The following is a 23,363-nucleotide window of genomic DNA, read 5'->3' on the forward strand; positions in this document are numbered from 1 at the left end:
TTGAATCTTTTAAATATGATAATAGTACAATTATTTATATACAAGAGGTTTACAGTTTTTTATTTTATTTTAAAGATCAAGATTCACGGTTTTGGATCGCCGCTAAGTATAAAAAAATTGGTTCTAAGACATAAGAAGATCACTCACATTGTCTTTTGTTTCTGAATATAATCCAGTTTTAAACCATAAGACGATCAATCACATTGTTACTTGTTTACAAAATTCCAGACTGTTCTAAAACACGAGGCGATCACTCCTCTTTCATTCGTTTCTTCATTGCATACAATTGTGAAACATAATACGATCAATCACATTATTACTTGTTTATAAATTGCATACAGTTCTAAAACTTAAAGCGATTACTGACATTTAATTCGTTGGTAAATTGCATACAGTTCTAAAGCACAGGACGATCACTCACATATCTTGTGTTTATGAATTTCATGCCGTTCTAAAGCATATAAGATGACCAATTACATTGTTACTTGTTTATAAATTACATACAGTTCTAAAACATGGGACGGTTACTCACATTGTATTTTGTTTCTGAGTAGAATTCAGTTATAAAGCGTAAGACAATCAATCACATTGTAACTTGTTTAAAAATTTTCATGTACAGTTCCAAAACATTAGACGATCACTAACTTTGTCTTTCGTTTCAGAGTAGAATGCAATTCTCAAGATAAGACGATCAATCACATTGTTACCTCTTCACAAAATTTCATACAGTTCTAAAACATAAGCATAACTATAACATAAACATAACTCCTATTTCATTCGTTTCTGAATTGCATGCAATTGTGAAACATAATACGGTCAATCACATTGTTACTCATTTATAAATTGCATACAGTTTTAAAACATAAGATAGTGAACATTGTATTCGTTTCTGAATTTCATAGAGTTCTAAAACATAAGACGATCACTCACATAGTCATTTTTTCTGAATTTCATACATTTCTGAAACATAAGGCATTTGTTTCTAAAATTCATACAGTTCTCGAACATAAGATGATTACTCACATTTCATTCGTTTTTGAGTTCTATACCATGGTAAAACATAAGACGATCATCAATTGCATTGTTACTTCCTTATGAATTTCATACAATTCTGAAGCATGAGGTGATCAATTACTTTGTCACTCGTTCCAAAAATAAATGAAGTTCTAGAACATAAGATGATCACCCACATTTTATTCGTTACTGAATTTCATAAAGTTCTGAAATATTAGGTGATCAATCACATTGTCATTTTCTTATGATTTTTTATACAGCTCTAGAAAAAAAAGCGCTCAACTGTTTTGTTATTTATTTCTGAAATCCATGCAGTTCTAAAACATAAAACGATCACTCACATTTCAGTTGTTTCTGTATTATATTCATAAACAAGTGACAATATGATTGATAGTCTTATGTTACCGAACTGTGTGAAATTCAGAAAAAAAATACAATTTAATTGATCGCCTTATGTTTCAGAGCTGTATGAAATTCATAAACAATGAACAATGTGATTCGTTGTCTTATGTTTCACGATTGTATGAAATTCAGAAGCAAATGAAATGTGAGTGATCCTCTTACGTTTGAGAACTGTACGAAATTTTAAAAACAACGCCCAATGTGATTAATTGCTTCATGCTTTAAAACTGCACGAAATTCATAAACAAAAGACAATGTGAGTGATCGTCATATCTTTCAGAACTGTATTAAAATAATAAAAAAGTAACAAAGTAATTGATCTCTTATCGTTCACAATATTGTATGAGGTTTAGAAACGAATGCAATGTTAGTGATCGTCTTATGTTTTAAGACTGCATGAATTTTAGAAATGAATGACGATGTAATTCATCGCCTTGTGCTTCAGAACTGTATGAAACTCAGAAAAAACGGACAATTTGAGTGATCGTATTATGTTTTAGAATTGTGTGAAATTTAGAAATGAATGAAATGTGAGTGATCGCCTATTGTTTTAGAAGTGTATAAAATTCATAATGGTATGTACAAATTCTTTAGGATATTTAAAAAAATGGTTAATTTTTAAAAATTCCTTCTCATCCAAAGAAGAAACAAGTTTCCAAGCAAGTAGCTTATTTTTCAACCAAAGAAATTAATTTTCAATTAAAATAAGTAATCTTTAATTGGAATAAGTAAATTTCATACCTACAAAAAAAATGATTTTTTAATTATAAAGATTGATTTCCTAAAAAAAAGACGAATTTTTGACAAGATACAAAAAATTTTCAAATGCATAGTTTAATTTTTAACCAAATAGTTGCATTTTCATCCAGAGATAAATTTTTAATTAAAATAATAAATCTTCAACCATAAATTATTTTTAACAAAAAAGTTTAACTTTTAACCAGCTAGTGGAATTTTTAATAAAGAAAAGTAAACTGAGAATCAAAAATGTAGCAAAATTTTCTATTGTAATATAGCAATATTTCTTCTTTGAAATACTACTTCTACTTTAAAAACTACTGGAAATATGTTCTCTTTTTATCTAAAATAGTAAAATTTGGAAGCGGGAATTTTCAAATTGAGACCAATTCTGAATTGAAACAAGGATTGTTTTAAATTCCTTTTCTTCTAAATCGAAATCATAATTCTTTTAAAAAATTTGTGTTTCTCAAAAAAAAAACGATAACTAATTGCTGAAATTCCTTGTTCCAAGTTAGGATAAATGAAGAGTGAGCAAAAATGTGATAAATTCATTTTCTTGAAGAAGTATAGAAATATGATTAATAATAGATTTTATACTTTCACGATGATTCATTTTGATAAAATTTTATCCGAGAATTTTATCGGAGAAAAAATTATTTTTTTTGTATGTTTTAAATATCATCAACTCGAACAAAAATCTCACAAAGCAAAACTTTCCAAAGATTTTTTTTTTACAATGGAAATAATAAGAATTCAATAATAAATTAGGATTTAATCAGAGTTACCTGAGATAGTCTGAAAATTCTGCGGCTGTAGATAAAGTAGAAATCACTTTTCTAAATTGACCAGTATTATTTGAATTATGAAAACTTGAATTTTACTGCGTACAAAAGTAAATTCCCTGTTTTGTAATTAAAACCCATGCTATTTCCCGGTTTTTTCGCGATTAATAAATTTTTCGCTTATTTTCCGGTTTTTTCCCGGTCAATAAATTTCCCGGTCATTCTGCGGTTTTTTCTAGGTCAAACAAATTCCCGGTCATTTCCCGTTTATTTCACGGGCAATAAAATTCCCGGTCATTTCCCGTTCTTTCCCGGGGTTTTCCCGCCCAACAAAACTGCCGGTCATTTCCCGGTTTTTCCCGTTCAATAAAATTCCCGGTCTTTTCCGGATTTTTCTCGGTCACTTTTTCACAATGGAAAATAATAAATATTTAATAATAAATAATGATTTAATTAGAGTAACCTGAGATAGATTGGAAAATCTGCGACTGTAGTTAAAGTATAAATAAGTTTTCTAAACTGACCAAAATTATTTAAATGTTGAAAACTTGAATTTTACTGCGTACATAAGTAAATTTCCGATGTTTAAACTAAAATCCCTGACATTTCACGGGTTTTTCGGTCAATAAAATTCTCGGTTATTTTCCGGTCATTTCCTGATTTTTCCTGGTAAATAAAATTTCCGGTAATATCCTGGTTTTTCCCCGATGAATCAAATTGTTGGACATGTCTCCGTCAATTCCCGGTTTTCCCTATCAATAAAATTCTCGGTTATTTCTCGGCTTTTCCTGGTCTATCCTATTCCCGGTTATTTTTTGTTTTTTTCCGGTGTTGTTTCGTTCAATAAGATTCCTCGTAATTTCTCGGTCAATCGATGTCCCGTTAATTCCCCGGGTTTTTACCCGTCAATAAAATTTCCGGTCATTTCCCGGTCTTTCCAAGATTTTCCGGATCAAGTTTTTCAAGGTGGCTAAAAGAGTTTAGTTATAAAATTCCATGACTTTCGCAGATTTTCCAGGTATAATTTCAAAAAAACTCCAGGTCTACTTTTTTGTTAATTCAGCCAATTAATTTATATTGTTATTGTTTGATAAAATTCAAAACAATTTTCATTAATATTTTTATTCAAGTACAAAAAAATACTATGTAATTATAACCATATTTTTGTTTTGCTTTTACTTTAAAAAAAATTATAGTCAAGCTATTTATGCAAAGATTAGGTTTACATTTGAAAACAGTAGTAAGAAAAAAAACTCTGAACTTTAACGGTTCCAAATTTAATCGGTTCACGAATTTTTTCTTCGAGACCTTCTAGTATTTTTTTTTTTTGCTTTTCCAATTGAATCTTCCATTTCTCTTCATTAAATTCTTACACTTTGTATGATTTTGCCTTTTCCTTGAGTTTTTTTTTCCAATTTTCAATTATAGAATTCGCTATAAAATACTGCATTATTAGGACTTTAAGATAGTGACGATTAAAAAAGTTCCAGGCACTTTTTTAAATTTCGATGACTTTCCAAGGTTTTCCAGTATTTTTTTTCCAGGACCTTTTCAGGTTTATTAATCACTTTTTAAAAATTCCACGAATTTTTCAGGTCTCTCATTTCTTATAGCAAACCTGTTTTAATTTAATTAGAACAGGCTGATATAGATTCAAAAATCTGTGACTGAAGTAGAAATAACTTTTCTCAATTGACCAAAATTGTTTAAATGATAAAAACTTGAATTTTACTGCTCACAGAAATAAATTCCCGGTTTTTAAAGTAAAATCCCGGCCATTTGCCGGTTTGTCACAGTCAATAAAATTCCCGGTCATTTCCCGGGTTTTCCAGTTCAATCATATTCCCGGTCATTTCCTGAACTTGTCGGAATTTTCCCGACCAATCAATCTCCCGGTAATTTCCCGGGTTTTTATCGGTCCATAAAATTCCCAATCATTTTCCGGTTTTTCCCGGTCAATAAAATTTCCCGTCATTTCGCGGTGTTTCCCGGTCAAGTCGAAATACTGATATTTATCTTGCCCCATAAGGCGCATTTTCTTAGAACACAGCATGCCGCTCAAGGGGTTAATTATGAAGATAATAGTGCAATGATACAAAAGCTCATCCCATATATTGAAATTCAAAAAATGTTTTAAAATAAATTCAAGACGCCTTTTAAGGATCGTAGTGGCGATAGATATGGCAATATTTCCAGCCATAATCATCGATCCAATTAACCAGTTTTCAATTAAGGACTACTTAAAGTGCAGATCTAGGACAAATAGGTGACCAAGCGAGATATCAGAAATCGCGGAATTTCATCTTGGTGCACTCTTGTATTTTATTACTTATCGGGTAAACTCAGTGATGAAAAAAAGCATTGGTTGTAAAAGAAAAACATAAACGATTCCCTAATCGCTGGATATGAAATGACTCGCACTTGAAACTCATATGCCCCCTCTTTTATATGTACACATGTGCAATACGCGATCGCATTTCGATTCTCGCGGTAATCGCGGTAGCTACCTCGCTGCAAGCGAAATTAAGATAAGTCAGATTCTCACTGCTCATAAATATTTGTAATTGTTTTATCGGAGAATAATTGGCACGGATAAGACTTCGCCGACGTAAACCGATTATTTTTGCACAATCGCAACAGGCGTAGGGAAATAGAATAAGAGCGAGCATATCGTTATTTCTCGTAATTACAGATTTATTTTTCTTCGGAGGGTGATAAGGAATTCTTTAATGATTTCAAAAATCGAAGCTGTATGAAAAAGGATTGTTATGGTTTTCAAATTTATGTTATGGGAGGACTAGTTGTTCCTCGAGTTGTTCAATAATAAATTTTCATTAATTTAAGTAAAAGGAAAAAAGAGGCTAATTGTTATTGAAGTAAAAGGTAATTGCAATTATTAATTCAAATTCGGTAGATATGTCTATGCATTGTATTCATAATCAGAGATGAATAATAACTTGTTACAAGTAACTAAGTTACTGAAAAGTTACGTTTTTTGTAAGTTAAGGGTAACTTTGTTACTATTTTAAAAAGTAACTTGCAACGTAACTTAGATAAGTTTTTTTCAGTGATTTGAAACTTTCATTTTAGTTACTTGGAAGTTACTTTGTCACGGTGCACAGTGGTCTGGAATAGGAATTTACTATTCATAATCTCCCATAGGCCGTATTTCTTAACCGATTTAAAAGTTTTTTTTTAGAAATGCTCAGCAATTAATTTTTAAGAGAATTGGGGTTTTCTTTTTTTTTTAATTTTTTTTTTCACAGAGCAACAATATATAAACAAATATAATGACAAAATTGACCATTTTAGCTTTGTGAATTTTTATCTCAAGAAAAAGTACAGATAGAAACTCACTATCAGCCGGAATTATTGCATATGCATTCATAGAACATAATTAATTTTAATAATGTTTAACTTAATTATTATAAACAATTTCTATAAACATATTCTTTATAAACGAGTTTTTCTCATAGCTGAATTGATTTTTCTGAATGAAAGTAATTCACAATTGTCTTTAAAGCCATTTATATACTTTGAGTTTAATCAAACATAAACAATATAGATTGCTTATTACAATTTAGTTAAACAAGTCTCCTAATCGGCCGTTTCCTCGTAGAAAAAAATGTTTCTTTCTTCAATAATTATTAAAGTGACATTTATTGCGGTGACTAAGCAACGAAATTAAATAAAGAATAATTTATATGATTGTCATAAACAATTATTTCAACAAAACTATGATTTATTTTTTTACATGCAAAAAAGATGGTTTTCCACTGAAATTATGCGACAATAAACTAACAGTGATTCCAAAAGTTGAAGTTGAACTTGATCGAGAACTTGATGAACTAATAGAACAATTCGAATCTAAAAATGATTGGAGTTCTGAATCGTAATTTATTTATTTTAAGTTTTTATAATAATCTCATTATTATTATAAGTATCAATTTTTTCATTGATTCAGTAACACAATTAAGATTATCACAAAAATGATTGAAGAAAAAGTAACTTTTTTCTACGACCAATCGCAGATTGTCAAGCATTGTTTTAAAACTGTTATTAACAATTACGCAAATTATTATTTAATGTCCCCTATCCAATTTTGGAATCACTGTTAGTTTATTGTCGGATAATTTCAGTAGAAAACCGTCCTTTTTGCATATAAAAAAAATAAATCATAGTTTTGTTAAAAAAATTGTTTATAACAATCATATAGATTATTTTTTATTTAATTTCGTTGGTTAGTCTCCGCAATAAATGTCACTCTAATAATTATTGAAGAAAAAAACATTTTTTTCTACGAGGAAACGGCCGATTAGGAGACTTGTTTAACTCAATTGTTATCAACAATATATATTGTTTATGTTTGATACAGTTTAAAGTATATAAATGGCTTTAAAGACAATTGTAAATCATTTTTGTTCAGAAAAATCAATTCAGCTATGAGAAAAACTCGTGCATAAAGAATTTGTTTATAGAAATGTTTATAAAAACAATAGTTGTTCACTCATGCTAATTTTTTTGTTACAAATTATGACTCTTATGAAAAATATTAGCAACTAGCGTGAAATAAACGATTTTTTCTATGATGAAAAAACACTAATAAGAATTTGTTTATAAAAATTGTTTATAATAATTAAGTTGAATATTATTGAAATCAATTATGTTCTATGAATGCATGTGCAATAATTTATTAATAAGTTTCTATCTGTATTTTTTCTTGAGATAAAAATTCACAAAGCTAAAATGGTCAATTTTGTCACTATATTTGTTTATATATTGTTGCTCTGTGAAAAAATTTTTAAAAAAGCAAACCACAATTCTCTTAAAAATAAATTGCTGAATATTTCTAAATAAAAACTTTTAAATCTGTTCAGAAATACGACCTGTGGGCGATTATGAACAGTAAATTCCTATTCCAGACCACTGTGCGGTGGTCCTGAAGAAAGAAATGCTTGATTTTTTTTTTATTTATTTCACATTTCAGTTTCTATCGTTTAATTTCCTGAAGTAAAAATTCGTTGCAAATTTCATTTCAAACGTTTGATAATAATTATCACTATCGAATATTAGAATAAATCAACAATATAAAACACATAAGGGAGAGTTGTCCTAAGTCGGCACTGTGGGTTAAGCCGGCAACCTCGCGTTTCTATGAGATGCTTGTCGTATGACAGTTTGGTAGACATGAACGTAGTTTACGCTGACAATTGTCATTTTAGTTTCCTATTGAGAGCGTCAGCGTGGTATAAATTTCTTGTGCAAACGGAATTCCATTTTATTCCATTCCTGTCGTAGTGGTCCTGAGTCGGCACGAAACAGTTGATCCTGAGTCGGCACCTTTTGTTGTTGTTTTTGTTGTTATTTATGTGTTTTTTTTTTCAATTCCATATCCCTCGTCACTTGTTAGTTTTTTGTGTGTGTTTTGACTGCATGCTGCTTGTCTCTAGAAGGTGTCCTTTTATTTTCTGTGTGTCTCTCATTGACTTTTCAATGATTCTATTTGACAATATTCTACATGTTCTTTCAATGTCAATGTTTTCAATTTGTCCATTTAAGCCTAAAACTTACATAACCTGCCCTCTTTTTGCGATTTTAAGAGGAAAAAGATTATGTGCCGACTCAGGACCAGGGGTTGCCGCCTCAGGACCACCATTCTGACAATTAGAAAAAATCGACTAAGGACAGTAAAGCGTCGATAAATCCTTTTTACTCTCTGTTTCAGATAAAAACTCTTATTGTGTCGACTTAGGATCACTCTCCCCTAATTCATCTTTTTTTTTGTAATTTTTTCCCCCAAAATCCATGAATATAAATAATAAGTCAAGCCAATTTTTATTTTATCTTTATTTTATTATCATGCTCAAAATTTAATGTGTACTTAACATATTAATATTATTAATATTTCGAATAAAAGATATTTTCATGAGATTAGTGAAAATCATAAAAAGAAGTTTGATATAACTAAGAATAATACAAGTAGTGAGCACTATAAAAGTTACTTTAACGAATGAAAAAGTATTGTAATATAATATTACAATACAATTTATAACAAAAAACGTTAGGCATAATCGAAAAAAGTACCTGATTTTTTTTTAATATTCCCTAAAATTTCCAAGATTTTCGAGTATTCTCTCGTTGAACAGAGTATTGACACCTTGATTTTAATTTAAAAATTAAAATTAAAAACCTCAGTCAAAAAAAAAGTTTATTCAAGAGACTTGAAATTGTTAATTAACATATGTTACATACAAATATGGTCATCAAGTTCTATATTTTAATTTTTTAAAATCCACTGAGTAGAATAGGGTGCAACATTTTTTTTTAATTCTTCATGCGTATCACCTCCAAATTTTTTTGAACTGCAAAACAGTGAATGCATTTTTTTGTTTGTAAAAAATCCTACAAGTGAAAAATTGGGGTTTGCAAGTTTTTGGCGCTAAATTATGATTTTCTTGCGTTTAAAAAAAAAAATAAATGTCTATAATTCATTATCACAGTTTTTTCTTAAATTTTCCACTTTTTTCAACTTTTCAATTAGATTACGATAATACCTGAGTCAAGCTAATAAGCGGATTTTTAAAAAGAATTTATTATTATTTTTAATAATATCCTCTTTACTTAATGGTAGAAAGTTTCAATTTTTTCTGAAATTTTTACCTATTTGTATACTTTTCACTTTAACAAACATAATTTTTTAAACAAATTATTATTGTTTATAACTACCTTCTTTATTAATAGTACACATTTGCGGTTTTCGCTAAAGTATTTAACTTTCTGTCCACTTTTTACTCAGTGAAATAATAATTATTGCAAGTTAACAAGCATGATTGCTCAAACAATTTATTGTTGTTTAAAACTATCATCTCTTAGATTAATTCTAGAAACTTGCGGTTTTTTAAATAAAATATTCCACTTTTTGTCAACTTTTCCTTTAGAGCAAGATCATAGTTGATGCAATTTGACAAAAAGAATTTTGTAAGCTAATCATTATTGTTTATAAGTATCTTCTTATTTAATAATGCTAGATACTGACAGTTTTTTTCTGAAACTGTTTACTTTATGTAAACTTTTTACTTATCTTTTTACTTTTCACTTCAAGATAATAATTAATGCAAGTTAACAGATATAATTGTTTAAACAATATTTTATTGCTTAAAACTATCTTTTTTTAAATGAATTCTAGAAAATTGCAGATTTCTCAGAAATTTTCAGCTTTTCTTTGCCTTTTTAGTTATAAAAAAATAATAGATATTAATATTAATTTAACCAAATTTTCTCTCAGTGATTTTTAAACAAATGTCTAAACTAGAACCTTCTAGAAATTATGTAAGAGAAATAGTTATAAATATTAATAAATTGATTATGCAATTATGTTCGTTCAATCGCATCAATTATTACCCCATTACGTGAAAAGTTGACAAGAAGTTGAACAATTTAGAAGAAACTGCATTATCTAGCATTATCATAAGAGAACATAATTATAAACAATCATAATTTGTTTGAAAAAATCTGTTCACTTCGTTAATAAGCACATCAATTTAAATAAAAAGTGGACAAAAAAATCAAAACTACAGAAGAAAACGCACATTCGTGGGATTATTAAAAAAATTTATTGTCAAGAAAATAATAAATAATTGTTGAAATAATTATTTTGTTGTTTTTATCCATTTTCTCTTCGAACCGAATTAGAAAGTCGCGGTTTCTTCCAAATTTTTTAATTTATTACAAACTTTATAGTTAAAGCGAAACCATACAAAATTTAATTTAACATAAATAATTGTTTAAATAATTTATTATTATTTGCCACAATATTCTCTTAGAATAATATTAGAAAGTTTAGATTTTTTTATATTTTTCACTTTTTATGCACTTTGCACTTAGTGACGTAATAATTAATGCTAATTGGAAAACATAATTATTTAAACAATTGATCATTGTTTATAACTATGTTCTCTTAAAATAATGTTAGACAGTTTCGATTTTCCTGAAATCTTCAGATCTTCTTTAACTATTTAGTTATAAACAAATAACAGATGAACATAAAGAAAAATAATTTTTCAAAAAGTATTAAATTTTTTTAAAGTGAATTATTTTTGCTCTTTTGCCATTGTTCTAAACTTTTAATTTAAAAAAGGCTATCTTACAGTAAAGATAAAAAAAAGAATGGGACAAATAGGAGTCTTTATTGCATATTTATTTCTATAAAAAATGATACATTTATTTAAAAAATATTATTTTGCATTAGTTATTGTCTCACTAAGTTAAAAATGAACCAATAACTGAAAATTTCAGACAAATTATAATTATCAGGGAATGCTGTAGGAGAAGAAATAGTTATAAAAAATAATAATTTGTCTAAACAATTAGGTTTGTTAAATTGCATTAATTATTACGTCACTCTGAGTGAAAAGTGGATAAAATGTTGAATATTTAAGAAAAATCCGCAAGTTTCTAGCATTATTGCAAGAAGCTGTTTAAGTAAATAATAATAATAATCTGTTTAAACGATTATTTTTGTTAACTTGAATCAATTATTACCTTACTGTAATTCAAAACTTACAACTAAGTTCAAAATTCCTAAATAAAACTTGATATTCTAAAACTATTCTGAGTGATAATTGTTAAAAAATTTATTTAAAAATTAAATTATACATAAAAATTATGATTTCATGTACTTAAAACAATTCTTCTTTCAAAAAGCGTACAAAAAACCGGATAAGGCCAAAAGTACATAAATCTCCATTTTCACTTATGTCGTTATTAAAGACTTATCGGGATGATATTTAAAAAGTAATTACTGATTCATTAAAAAAAATTGGGGGCGATATGCATGAAGATTTGAAAAAAAAACTCAAATGCATTTTTGGACCACCCTAGTAATAGCCTGTTATTTTATTCCCTTTTCTGTTTTCAAGAATCGAAATAATATTTATAATTAATCATTAATAATTTATTTATTATTAGGATAATGAGGTAATAATTTAAAAAAATTACCAATATTCCTAAATAGAGTTCTATAAATAGTCACGCATAGAGTAGCAAAACACGAGTTCTATAATTAGGTAAAAAAAAATAGAGATTAACTTTACAATACTTGAAATTCTTTAATATTATGCATTGATTTGCATTGTAAAACCTAAATGCGTAATTTTAAGTTTATCTTGTCAACTTTCTCGAGTTAAATGCTTATTGCTTAGGCGTTCACACCTACTTGTGTAAACGAGTCAAACGCGAAAGATTTATGGAGTCACACTTCTTTTAATATAGTAGATCTCACATTTCATCACTTATTTAAATTAACTATCACAGGATAAGGGATTTTTTAAAGTTGTAGTTCATAATTATTATGTGATATATTTCATCAAGTTGACAGCAGTCTGCATAATAGATAGTGAAAGAAATCCGAGATCACTGCGCAATTATTTACATTAAGCAGTTTTCCTCTCCCCTGGCCAAATGTCCAGGCAAATGCGAGTACTTCTATACTATGCTTGGGTGATGGAAAACTAAACGCCAAAGACGAATTTTCGCCCAGTTTGCGCAAGAAGTCATAAAATTTTGTGAAAGATTGTTCCAAGATTAGCACAATAGGATTTAGTTCGCCCTTTCCTGAAAAAAACTGCGCGACGTTTATTATTCTCGTGCTGAGCAGAGTACTCTGTTCAGCGAAAAAATACTCAAAGCAAAAGACAAATTTTTATCCAGTTTGCGCAGGCTGTAATAAAAGTGTGGATTTTAGGCGTGGGTGACTGATTTTCAAGTTTCCACTTTAAAGGAATCCATTCCTTCGAAATGTATGGCCTCTCACAAATTTCTCGGACGATTGTCCCAAAAGGACGAAAGCATGATTTTCTCCACGCTTTTCTGAAAAAACCTGCGCGACGTATAGTATTCTAAAAAAAATAATGTTCTACAAAATAGTTGAATTTTCCAACCAAGCGATAAACCTTCAATAAAACATTAACAAAGTAGTTCAAATTCTACCTAAGTAGTTGAAATTTTAATTAAGAGAGATCAATTTTAAACGCCCAGAATTTCAAACGCAATAATTCAACTTTTAACCAAAGAAATTCATTTTTAACTAAAAATACGAAGCTTCAACAAAATTTTTAACAAAATAGTTTAATCCACGAGCAAATTAGAAGATTAAATTTTAATCAATTTCATTTTCATCCAAGAAAGACACTATTTCTTCTAAAACAGATGAATTTTTAAATCGAAAAGGCAGATTTTCAAGAAAAAAAGTTGAATTTTCATCCAAAAAAGATTTTAATTAACTTTTCAACAACGAATCATAAATTTTTAATAAAAAATAATTTGTCTATGAATTGTTGAATTCTAAACAAATCAGTTGAATTTTTTACCATAAATGATGACTTTTTGACAATATTGTTAAATTTTCAACAAAACAGTTTCATTTTTGTCCAAGACAGATACAATTTTCAATTTAATGAATACGCATTTTTAAATCAAAAAACAAATTTGAAAAAAAAAATTTTTCAGTCGACGTTGCAGGAAGGAAATACCAATTTTAAAGAAGTAATTTTTAACGAAATAGTTTAATTTTTAAGAAATTAGTTGCATTTAAAAAATATGACTTTTAAATAAAATTGTTAGATTTTCAACAAAACCGTTTAACTTTTATTCGTAAAAGATGCGATTGCTACTTAAACAGCTGTATTTTTAATTCAAAATGACAAATTTAAAAAAATATAGTTGAATTTTCACCCCAAAAATTATTTCAGTTGATTTTCAACAAAAGAATAGGAATTTTGAACACAAAGTAAATTTTTCACGAAATAGTTAAATTTCCAACAAATCAGTTGAATTTTTAACTAAAAAGGATGACTTTTTACACTTTTTTTTTAATTTTCAACAAAAACGTTACATTATGATTCAGGCCAGGTGCAAATCTTCTAAAATAAGATGCATTTTTAAATCAAGTGGTACATTTTTAAAAAAAGAGTTGAATTTTCATCAAAATTCAGATGATTTTTCAGGAATGAAATACGAATTTTAAACAAAAAGTTAATTTACTATGAAATAGTTGATTTTTTGAACAAATCAGTTGAATTTTTAACAAAAAAATTAGAATTTTGTCCAAACCGTTTGATTTTTTTTTTTTAAACGATGTGATTTCTACTTTAATAGATAATGTTAAGGCGGAATTTAAACTTCATTTTTAAAATTCCTTAATTTTCCTCTGGTTAATTCTTCATTTTCTCTGACAATTTATATTTAAAGGACAGAAACTTAAACTTGTAATATTTTTAAGCGGGAATTTTTTATAAACGGATTAAAAGAATTTTCATTTAATTTTGAAGAATTTCAAATTTATTCCTCTTGGCAGTTATTTAAAGTTGTAGAAATTCACTGACTTTTACCAGAATTTTTTAAAATCTTACTTTATACTGTAGATTAGTCACAGGACTAAAAATTAGTAAAATATTCACTGATTAAGACAGGGAGTAATTCTGAATAATATTCATTATAATTTTCAAACTGATTCTGATTTACAGTGGGTAGCCCGATGTGGCACTGACTAGGACCACAACAGTAGCCATGATCAGGACCACATTGAGTTAACCCGATCAGGGCCACATCTGGAGTCAAGATCAAATTGGGATAATTCTACACTGGAATTAATGAGTACACTGAATGATAAAAACTATTTCTGAATGTATCTAATCATTATTGATCAAAGAGAAAATTTTAATTTCAATTCTTTTTACTCCAAAACGTGTTTACACTATATGTGACATATATGTAACAACAAATTTAGAAGCTTTTTAAGCATTTTGAAAAGTTTCAAGGGAATACTAAAATTTGATTAATTTTTAATTTTACAGCATTTATTTTAAACGAATATTTAAAAAATTCAAAACATCTTTAAAATTAGCAAAAAAGAATCTATAAAATCAAAAATACTTACAGGTTTTAAACAAAATAAAAAAAATCTTTAGACGAAATGTAAATTTTTAAAGTTTTGGAAACAAATTTTTGAAAATTTTAGAGATTTCGGAAGGTATCAAAATAATGAAAAATTTCTCTCAGAAATGTCATCTTTTTTTAGAATTGCAAATGTTTGATCTTATATTAAAATCTTTTTTATATGGCTGAGGATTCAACTTTTTTGTTTAAAGTTCCTCTTTTTGGCTGAGTTCAACACTTTTCACTTAAAATCTAAAATATTTTTTAGTTTAATTATCAACTATGATATTTTTCGTTGAGAATTCAAGTTTTTGGTTGAAAATTTAACTATTTGGTTGAAAGTTAAACTAAACTGTTAAATTTAAATTACATTATTAAAAATTGACTTTTTTCCTAAAGATTCATAATTTCAGTTTGAAATCAATTTATTTTATTCAAATATAACCACTTTGTTACAAAACTATCTATTTTGACAGGAAATTAATTTTGTTGCTTGAAAATTTATCATTATTCGATTATTTTGTTTATTTGTTTATTTATTCCACTGTTTATGATTTATAATTAAAATATTTGAAATTTTCAAATCTAAAAAAAAATTTAATTTTTATAAATTTGGTTAAAAATCTCAGAGAAATTAAATAAATAATCATGTTCTATTTAATATATTATTTATCATATTAAATAAACCTGAAAATTAAATAGTTATTCGCACCACAAAACTTCTACTGAGTGAAGTAAAATTAATCAGTTTAATTCAATAAAACGTATTTCCAAAATTTTGATGCCAAGGGACAGTTCGAATAGTACTAATTTCATCTAATCGAAAGCAATGATAAATAAAATCCTTTGCAATGCCTAAAAGACCTACTACAACCACGAAACTCAAGAAGTCACCAGACTTTCACGTTTGTCCAGCAATTCCAGGTGACTTCTCCAAACGAATATCCCATTTCTTCAGAACTAACCCTTTTTCTTTTAAAATAACTATCGTTTTAACAATAAATAACCTAAATTGCTAAATTTATCATCTTAAAATCGTTTAATGACAATCTTTTTTAGTAAAACCTTAAAAGGCGTAGACATCTTTCTGGTTGTTACTCGTGGGCGTGAAGCTCCTCCTTCGAATCGACTCTCGAGAACCGCCTAGTCCCATATTTACATGAAATCCCTCCTCCAACTTCTATTCCTTTTCCTCCTCAATTCCCCTCCTTATCGTCCTTTTTCACTCATTCCCTCCCTCTTTCACGCCAGCAAAGGTGACTGTCCAGGACAGTTTCAAAGCCGCAGCCAACGACTGCGCCACGTCCTTGCAGTCTTGGTTTCTGATCCGCGAAAACCTTTCAAAGAACGTAAATTATTTATAAATTTATATCTTAATTAACGTAAATTTGGGAGCGGTCATTCCTCTGGAACTGTTATTAGTGTTGGAGTCAACAATTGTTAAAGTGATGACATCTGCTCTGCTTGAAGAATCGAGTTTGGATAAAGGATCATCAGTTCTGATTAAAGCACAATCTGCCATCGTTAATGAAAGTTTTCTGTTTAATGAGTTCTAATTAAAAGAAAGGATCAGTTGTTGAAGGAGCATCAGTTTTGATTGAAGGATTATCAGTTATTGAAGTACTAGTAGTTTTGATGAGGATCCCCAGTTTATGTTCAGGTTTCATCAGTTCTGGATGAGGGACCAGCAATTTTTATTGATGAAGCATTAGTACTCTTTGAAGATCCACGAGTAATTGAAGAAACATTCCGATTGATGTACCATCAGTTGTCACTGAAGAACTAATAGTTTTTATGAAGATAAGTTTTGGTTGAAGATCCATCAGTTCTGATTCTGGGAATAACAGTTGTTATCAGAGAATTATTCCATTTTATGCGGATCCAAAGTTTGTAGTGTGATCACATAATTTTTGAGTGAAGGACCATCTGATGAAGCATTTTCTTTAAAGGACAACTAGCTTTTATTGAGGGATCATCAGTCCTGACAGAAATACTACCAGTTTTTATTTAGGTCTCATCAATTCTGAGTGAAGGAACACAAGTTTTTATTGAGGAGTCATCAGTATTTTTCAAAGAATTTATACTGCCAATCCAAAAATCCTGACAGCTGATTAGATTCCTAACTTGCCAAAAAACAAATAACCGGATTTCATTCTACTTTTATTAGTGTTACCAAAACTCTGATGATTTCAATTTCAGTGTTTCTTTTTGTGAACCTAAGCCCCAAGTTCTGAAAATCCCAAAATTTGCTCTTACAATTAGTGAAGTTGAAAGAGGCTAAAATATCAATCCCGACTATTTTTCCGGCACTTTGCGATTGCCGGCTGGTTTATCAGTTTCTTCTTTTTCTATCCTGTGAGGAGCTTACGAGGAACGAAGAAACTCACTTATCGTTGGAGTTCTGTGTGCGGCGGGTATAAGACTAATTAATTACTGGTGGCTGGGCGGTCGTGCGACAATTAATTATTCAAATAGGATCGAGACCTGTGCGAGGATAGAAAAGGAGAGACTCGGGAGGCTGATATCCTGCGGAGGACCAAGAAACGTGCGCGTGGAAAAAAAGTGCCGCGCTTAATTTGCCGACTTAGTTATCGGATCCAACAGCCGGCCATGTCAACCTCAGACTGATTATATGTGAGTATCCATTAATCTATCATTAAATACTATAAGACTTCTGCTTTTCTTCTATGAAGAGTTCAATCCGGTCAAAGAATTTTTTAAATGCAGAGATTTCGTCAAACGGGGAATTTTGGGACATTTGGGGTGAATCGGACAACCCTGAGTTTTTTAAATTGATAGGATAAATTAATCAGAACTGATCCAAGAATCTGGAATCAGATCAAGCCTTAACTGGTCTTAGATTCTGGTTTAAAACACCCAACTTAAGTAATTTAAACTATCAATATTTAGACATGTCCGAATTTATCCCACATGTCCGAAATTACCCCCTTTAAGGATAATGGTGAATTTAGGAATTTGTAAAAAAGAGATTAGCTGGTCCTAAAATACAGGAAGTGTAAATATTCACTGAAAAAACTGAGGGTTTAGTAATGTTGTGGTTCAATTAAGAGTTGGCATCATTTAGAACTTAGGCTTTAAAGGAACTCTTTTTGAGAGTTTCTTTTTAGTTCTTTGATATCCAATGATGGCAATTGGCGGGTGCTGACGTTTTCAACTGCGCATGTGCCGAAAAGCGTAGGCCTATTTGAAATTAACAAATACTATGAATAATCATACAGATAAATGTTAACAAATGTTTTTTTTATTTTTTTAACAAACCAAATTGAATAACAGAAATATCTAACCTCTTTAAAAAATGTATTATTAACGTAATATTGCAAATGTATATTATATAATTTGAAATAGAAAGTCGCAGCATTACCTTAAAAACTGTGACATTTCATGTGTACTATCTTCTTTTCAACAATGAAGTTTCCTTATTAAATTTCTCCCAGTGCAATATTATTTAATCTGAATTATAAAATAAAATATGGAAAATCTTGAAGTTTTAAAATACCCTAAAATATTTCAATTTCTTTTAAATCTCTTGATATCCCTTAACATCTTTTGAATATATTTAAAATTTCATGGAATCCTTTAAAATACCCTTAAATTATTAAAATCGATTGAAAATTTAGGACTTTCAAAACACCTTTAAGTACTTAAAATTTTTTTAAATCATTTGATGTTACTTGAAATCTTCAAAACTTTTAAATTCCTCGGAATCTTTAAAGATAGCACATCATTTCTGAAACCCTACCAAAACATTAAATTTATTGAAATCTTTTGAAAAATCCTTGGAGTCTTTTAAAATACCCTTAACTATTTTAAATTTTGTAAAATCTTTTGATTACCCTTAAACTTTTGTTATTATTTTTAATATTTCTCGGAATCTTCGAAAATACCATAAAATCTTTGAAATTCATTAAAATACTTTAAATTGATTGGAATCATTTTAAAAATCTTGAAGTCTTAAAATACCCTTAACTATTAGAAATTCATTTATATCCCTTAAAATATATTTTTTTAAGATTTCCCGGAATCCTTAAAAATACCATAAAATCTTTTAAATTCTTTGATATTCTTTGAAAATATTTAAAAATATTTCTTTGAAATTATTCAAGATGCCTTTATTTGAAATCGATTGAGAAATCTGTATATTTTAAAATATTTTGAATTCTTTAAAATCTTGTGATATCCCTTGAACTTTAAAATTTGTTTAATATTCCTCTGAATTTTTAAAAATAACATACAATTTATTAGATGCTTTAAAATCCCTTTCATTTATATAAATCGATTGAAAAATCTTGGAGTTTCAAAATACCCGCAAATATTTCAAAATTTTTTTGATATCCCTTGAAATCTTTAAAATTTTTTTCAAATTCCTCGATATCCTGAAAAATACCACAAAGTCTTTGAAAACCTATAAAATCCTTCAATTTATTGAAGTCTATTGAATTTTTTTTTTAATACCCTTAACTATTTTAAATTTCGTGAAATCTTTTGATATCCCTTCAACTTTTTTTTTATTCATTTAAAATTTCTCGGAATTTTTAAAAATGATATAAAATCTTTGAAACTATTCAAGATGACTTTATCTGAAATTGATTGAAAAATCAAATATTTTAAATCTTTTGATAACCCTCGAACTTTAAAATTTGTTTAATATTCCTCGGAATGTTTAAAAATAACATACAATTTATAAGATCCTTAAAATCCCTTCAATTTATTGAAATCTTTTGAAAAATCCTTTTAGTTTTAAAATAATATTTGAAAAAATTCAAAGCATTCTAAAAGTATCAAAAAAGAATCTGGAGGATTTGAAACCAATTCTTTTAATTTCGCAGGACATTTTCAAAAATTTCAGGAAGAAATTGAATCATTTTAATTTAATTTAATTTTGTATTGTTTGTTTTAATTCAAATATTGGGTTTCATATTAAAATATTTTTACATGGGTGGGAATTTTACTATTTTGTCGAAAATTCGTCTTCTTGAATGAATTCAATTCTTCTTATTTAAAATTTAGAATATTGTTTAGTTTTATTATCAACCATTATATTTTTGGTTGAAAATTTAACTTTTTGTATGAAAATTCAACTACTTTGTTAAAAAATAAACTTAATTGTTAAAAATCCACTTCTTCGGTTAAAGATTCATAATCTTCCAAACTGATTATTCCTTAAATCTCTATAGAAGACCACTATAGAAGTTCCCATATTCAATTATGTCCCTATTGTTTTATATTTTGTCATTATGGTTTGTGTTAAAATTATTTTTGATCAAAAGGGTCTTGGTTATGTAATATGCATTTTAATATTATTATAATGAAAGCAATAATATTTTTCATTGAATGAAACAAAGAATATGTGTCGAAAGTCATAAAGTTAACAACACACATAATAAAAGGAAACTTTTTTAAAAAACTGATTTTAAATGTTGATGATCCTGCAAAACTATAATTTTTAATACCACCGCTTTAACAGTATTCTTTTATCTAGTGATACGAAATATCTTGTCCTCCTTTTACTTATCTATTGCAATATACAACCTTAGTGTGAAAAGTAGTTTTGTAAATGTATTTTTTCTAAATATTAATTTCATTTGTTAGATATTAATAAACCGATAATATAATAATATATTTAATTTGAATACTAGGGACTGTTTAAAAATGCACAAGTCATCATTAACAGAAAAATAAATTAATGCACAACAAAAATTAAAAATGATTAAGAAATTTTTATCAGATATTTGTTTATGCACCTTTATTATTTACTTCCTAACAAAGTGACAAAATATTAAAAGATAACTACAGAAAATTACTATTTTATATTATTAAAAAAAAGAATAATAATATTTCTGTCACCAAACAAATACAATTTCTCTAATTGTAAGGTTGTAATTATACACTTAATCTCCAAAATTGGATGATAATCTATTTTAATTGATAAAAGTGACGAGAGAATTAATTACACGTTTATCACATCGCTTAATGACTTCATTCTGTCGTAAATAATGACCATTTACTTCAGATCAATTTACTCTTTGACAATAAATAATATATTTAATAAGTGAGCCGTTTTTGTTATATAATTAATTAATTAATATCCCTACTCCTGATACAGCTTACTAATTACAAGGTTTTATATACAATGTTATTAATTATCATTTATAGACAGATTGTTATACTGCCTAAATTTTTTTTATTACAAAATTTTTTTACACACAACACATATTAATTATAACTTTAAAGCTTCTTGAAAAATATAGTTTTCAATTTTATTTTCTGACTATTTCTTTGCAAATGGAAATAACTTTGAGAGAATATAAATCATAAAATTGCGTGCAGTGTTATCAGTGGCCGGTTATTGCGCGATCGGGAATATGAAATAGTTTACTACGTAGCACATCTGGCACAAAGAATGATAGGAAAATCCTTATCTATTCTGCCATAAACCGGTAAAAACATATCTAAAAAAAAAGTATTCCAGCAAAAATATCTGGAAAAGAAACTAAAAAATGAAATATGTTATAAAGTGCCCCAAAAATCTTGTCTGAAAACCAATGCTATATTCTAATGAATCTTTAATTTGCAGAATTCCTGAAAATAAAGCCAAGCATTCAACAAAAATTCTTTTTTATTATTATTATTATCAAATCACATAAAAAAAACCTTTGTAAAAAATAATCAGCAACGTTTGGGCACTCATACAGCACCCTTATCAAGCGAAAAAAAATTATGCAGGCAGGAGCTGCAACGAAACCACGATGCTCTCTATCTCTGATACCTGAAAATCAAGTGAGGGTCAAAATGCAAACCCATTATTAACATACTTGTAATGACACACCTTTACTGGATATCTTAGATATGTTTATAATGGTTTTGCATTTTGACCCTCACTTGATTCACAGGTATCAGATAGAGAGTATTGCGGATCCGTTGCTGTTCCTGCCTGCTCAAAAAATTTTTTTCTTTGATAAAGGTGCTATATGAGTGCCGAACCGATGGTGATTAGTTTTTACAAATGTTTTGTTATTGTGATATTGTAATAATACAAAAAATAATTTGTTTCTTTTCTTTTTTTTTTTTTAAGAAAATTTTCATCTTTTTTTTTTAATTGAAATAGGAACATTTTATGGTGGTTGTCCCAATTTGGTCGTCGGATTCTTGTTTTTATTTTCAGGAATTCTGCATATTAACTTGATTATTATTAGTTAAAAAAGGATTTTCAAATTAGTTAAATTTATAAAATTGTAATATATAGTAAAATTTTTAAGCAGATGGATTAATTGACTATCACAAAGAACGAACTTATAGCTAAATATATGAATTTTTAATTACAAAGGGTACGATTTCCACAAGAAATTAAATTTTCAATTGAAAAAATTAATTTTCAATAAAAAAATAAAGGAATTTTCAACAACATAGTTAAATTTTTAAGCAAGGAAATACATTTTTAACTGAAAGCCGAAAATATGAATTTTCAACATAAAGATTAATTATGAACCGAAAAACTTAAATTTTTTATCGGTAAGTTGAATTTTTCACCAAAAATGATGACATTTATGAAAACCAAAAAGACGAATTTTCGACACAATAGTTGAATTGAAAAAAAATTAGGCAAAAAAAATTAGGGAGGCAGAAACAGCAACGAAATCACGATGCTCTCTCTCTCTCTCTCTCTCTCAAAAATGCGTCAAAATGCGAACCCATTATTAACATACCTGAAATAACACGCCCTCAGCAGATATTTCAGGTATATTTATAATGGGTTTGCATTTTGACCTTCACTTAATTCTCAGGTATCAGGGAGAGAGCATCGTGGTTTCGTTGCTGTTCCTGCCTGCTAGATCGCTTTTTGCCTTGATAAGGGTACTGTGTAAGTGCCGGAATGTAAGTGATTATTTTTTACAAATTTTTAAATTGTGATTTGATAATAATAAAATTTTTTTTTTCAGGAAAATTTGTATTTTTTTCAAATTGCAATAGGAACATTTTATGGTGGTTGTCCAAATTTAGTCATTAGACTCTTCGTTTTATTTTCAGGATTTCTGTACATTTACTTCATTATTATTTAAATTTTTAATGTTATTTTAATCTGATTTAAATTTCTTAAATTTTAACCTATCCTTTATGGAAATCTATCAAAAATGCTTTTTCTCTCCTGAAGTTATTGGGCAATAAAAAATATTTTTATTGCAAAATACATTCCCTTGATATATAAAGACTTCAGTTTATATGAATTTGTTCAATAAAACGGATACTAAATTTTCATAGGATATCTTTCGAAATTCTTTATCGACTCTATATGGCCGCGAGGACTTCATGAATCAAATTTTGAAATTAAAATCTCGAATTGCATTTGAACCAGTAGGGTTACAACTCTAAGATTTTTCTCTTAAGGGAAACAGCATCGAGTCAATGCTCTCAAACATGCTTTCTTACTTGTAGATTTTATAGACATGTATGTATATTTACGTATATTGATAC

General features: G+C 28.0%; 1 protein-coding gene across 2 annotated transcripts in view; it reads left to right on the forward strand.

The window, feature by feature from the left end:
- Positions 1 to 16,175: 16,175 nt before the first annotated feature.
- The window catches only part of LOC117174302 (GATA-binding factor A-like), a 168,249-nt gene continuing 161,061 nt past the window's right edge, over positions 16,176 to 23,363 (forward strand). For both annotated transcript variants that reach the window (XM_033363281.1, XM_033363282.1), the window contains exon 1: positions 16,176 to 17,507. The gene's annotated coding sequence lies outside the window, so the exon portion shown is untranslated. The remainder of the gene's footprint in view (positions 17,508 to 23,363) is intronic.

This window comes from Belonocnema kinseyi, chromosome 6 (genome assembly GCF_010883055.1).
Source record: "Belonocnema kinseyi isolate 2016_QV_RU_SX_M_011 chromosome 6, B_treatae_v1, whole genome shotgun sequence".
In the NCBI taxonomy this organism is placed as follows: domain Eukaryota; kingdom Metazoa; phylum Arthropoda; class Insecta; order Hymenoptera; family Cynipidae; genus Belonocnema; species Belonocnema kinseyi.